The following is a 3,860-nucleotide window of genomic DNA, read 5'->3' on the forward strand; positions in this document are numbered from 1 at the left end:
TAGACAGTTATTATGACAGTAATGCAAGTAGACAGTTATTATGACAGTAGTGTAAGTAGACAGTTATTATGACAGTAGTATAAGTAGACAGTTATTATGACAGTAGTATAAGTAGACAGTTATTATGACAGTAGTGTAAGTAGTCTTGTGAATGTACTGTAAGTAAATAGTTGTATGTGCAGTACTTTAAGTAGAGGGTTGTTGTAGCAGTTTTGTAAGTAAAGACTTCTAATGACAGTAATTTAGTTGTAAAGTTTCTGTGAAAGCACTCTAAGCAAAGAAATATTCTGACATTACTTTAAGTAGAGATTTATTATGGTAGTACACAAACAAGAGAGGTCTTGTGGCAATACTTTTAGTAAAGAGTTCTAGTGGCACTAAAGTAAGTAAAGAACTCTTCTAGTAACACTGTTAGAGGAGAGCCTTATGGTAGTACCATAAGTAGAGAACTTGTGGCTATAATGTAAGCAGAAACATAATATGGTATTACTGTTGATAGAATTGTAGCGGGCTATAAGTAAAGAGTTCTAGGGGCACTGTTGTAAGTAGAGAACTTGTGGCAACAATGTAAGCAGAAACATAATATGGTATTACTGTTGATAGAATTGTAGCGGGCTATAAGTAAAGAGTTCTAGTGGCACTGTTATAAGTAGAGAACTTGTGGCTACAGTTATTTATCATCCTGATAAAAAAATAGTGGTTATAAAGAACTCAATATTATTTGATAACATCGATAATATTTCAAACATATATGTTATATGACATTTTATATTATTACCTGTATGAGAAAACAACCATTTAATTAGAGGAAACATTTTCAACTTTTGTTTTTCAGTTTTGTTTGGTTGAAATATATTGAAACATTTTATATCGAATATATATTTTGATTAGAGAAGAAGTACTTGTAAGGTTTTCCAGTGCATTTGATTGAATTTGAATAAACTTTACAAACTGTAGTACTTTCTAGAATTGTAAGCCCATAATAGTAAAGCACTAGGTACAACTAAGTAATGAAAAGTGTACAATGGAAACTTTTATTAGAGTCGTTGTTGAAATTATGATAACAAAGTTTGAAGATAGCTTGAATGGGTAATGAAATAAACTTTATTCCGGGTGACAGATGAACAACGTTTCGACAAACTCTTGCTACCATCGCTAGAAGTGGTATACATTGACGCAATAATGCATATATCAATTATGGAACAAAGAAGTCACATGACCGGAGATTGCTTAACATCTTAATAAAAGTATCTCGGTACCCCGGGATATTAGTTTAGAGTTGGACTGTTTTGTTTCATTAAGATTGCTTCCTATATTTTGCATTTGTTGATGATTAGATTCTGTTTAAAATTACAGTATTTTGAATAGATATACGGTGTATTTTTTAGTTGTAATGGTGGTAAACATGGAAGAATATTTTATTATGTTCGGTGAATTTGGTTTCTAATTCCTTCAGGTTTCCCGTTTTCAAATTTTGTTTTCCAAAATTTAGGTTCCTCGTCATCAAATTTTGACAACTTTCTAATTTAAAATTGCTACATCTATCAGTTTTACCTCACTAAACCGAACTAATTTTCTATTTGTTTTGTATTTTGAAATACAAGTTCATAATCTAGGTACATCAGGAACAGGAAATTATTTTTAGTTTAAGTCAATTCCTGGTTCGTAAATGAATTGAGGTACTTTGGAGAGAGAGAGAAAATGGAAATTACTCTGTACATGACATTTTTTCCTAAGTAATTCAAACAATTCTACTGTAAATCTTCTTTTCTGCATATCGTTATCTTAACAAGTCATGATCCTGTCTAAGGTTATTACAAGGAGTGAGATTATTTTATATTTGTTAGAAAGAGCGCTCGTCGTGTGTTGGAGCTTTACTTGACTGATATGAAAATATAAACTAAACATTATTAATGTAATATAATGTTTCATTTTAAAGAAAACGAAGTTATGAAAGCTGTGGAGATAAACGTAGTATTTACTGTATTGTGTATGTTCAGAGAAAACCTTGGGAATTTCACCAACGATATTTGATCTTTAGGTTGTACAAGTTGACTACGAGAAAAATCCACCTATTATAAAGGCTAACAATAATAAGAAGGTCATATAAACCTAAATACAAAACATTTAAAAGCGTAATTGAGACTATTAAATGGTCCAAAAATTAATATAAAACACATCCTTCTACTATGTTGTTATTTATAAAATTTTAATAACCTTTCAAGTAAAAATTCAAATCAACATTGAAATCTTGGAAATCAAAAGATAATTGAAACTAAAATAGTGGAGTACGGAATATTTATAGGGATAAGCTAAGATATCATCAAGTATTTTCTCTTCAGAACTTAAATGGGGTATCAATAATTTACTGGAAACATAAACTGGAGGCTTAAATTATAGACAGTTGTTACAGGTATTTCCTAAAGAGATTCAGCTGTCAAATCATCACTGGATTGCTCCATAGTACGAGATTTACAGAAAAGCCTTGTCTCTGATAAAGTTAAATCAAGTGTTGAAACTTATGCAAGGTATATAATAACTCATTTGTGTGTCATTTTTGATATATGAGGTATTGTAATATGATACATTAAATAAAAAAAGAAAATTTCAAATTTCAACGTGTCTTCAGGTACGACAATGCCTGTTGTTATTTTGACATGCAAATGTAATTATGTAAAAACATATACTCCATTATACTGGATCGAAAATAATATAATGTTAGAGAAGACTCGATAGTCGTTTAAATTCGCTAAACAATATTTCCAAGAAGAAATCTAATGTTGTATAATTTGATTAATTCAGCACGATATAACATTTCTTTACAGATTCGTTGTAGAGAGTCGCACAGCCAAAGAAAAAATAAACACGCGCACCTCTAAACAAGCAGCCACTACCAAAAGTCTTTTTACATGACGTGATTGTGTACAAAATCGGCCGCCCTGAAACTCACCCGTTGCAACAGATACGCTTTAGATATTCGAGAATTTAAACCATCAAGACATCAGTAGCTAACGCATAAAAATCGAAATGAATCCTTGAAACCATTGCCAAAATATAGCCTAGCTGAATCTGACCATATTATTCATTTTCGCACACCCAATTTGTTTTTATGGCATGCGTGTTTAATTTTCAAAACTCTGATATCATCTGAATCTTTGTTCAATTGCTTTCAAATTGTTATCAGCACCCCCATCATGTTCACTCTACTAGTAGTAGTGCTTGTGGATCGAAACAATAAGTGTTGTGCTGCTTTTAGCAGTAAAGTAAAGTGCTTGTAAAGTGCTTGTAAAATTTTAAATCGCCTGTGCCAATTGATGGAATTTAGACTGGTTTCCTGTGTAAACATGCAAGTTTTGATTGTTTGTTGACAGCCATTACTTCTTTGTCCAAGCTAATAGCAATAGATTTTTGTAAGTTTATTTTACACACATATAAGCCTATATATTTGTGTGCACTGTAGCTCGTGCTAGCTATATTATCATAGGACTTGCTTGTATTCTAATATTATTTACTACAACATGAGATACACGTCCTTTGTCCACGCTACGAACTGAAAAAAAAAAGAAGTGAGGTGGATACTAAGGATAAATAACACAACAATCCTAACTTTCACACAATTTATTTATAACATAACATATTGTTACTGTTTTCATTACAAAAATCCTAACTTTCACACAATTTATTTATAACATAACATATTGTTACTGTTTTCATTACAACAATCCTAACTTTCACACAATTTATTTATAACATAACATATTGTTACTGTTTTCATTATTACCTCACCACACGTTCTGTATAAACTTTAATAACTCAGTATGTATATACTTAAAACGTGGTATACATTGTGGGATAGTCAG

This window comes from Limulus polyphemus, unplaced genomic scaffold, assembly GCF_000517525.1.
Source record: "Limulus polyphemus unplaced genomic scaffold, Limulus_polyphemus-2.1.2 Scaffold504, whole genome shotgun sequence".
Classification (NCBI taxonomy): Eukaryota; Metazoa; Arthropoda; class Merostomata; order Xiphosura; family Limulidae; genus Limulus; species Limulus polyphemus.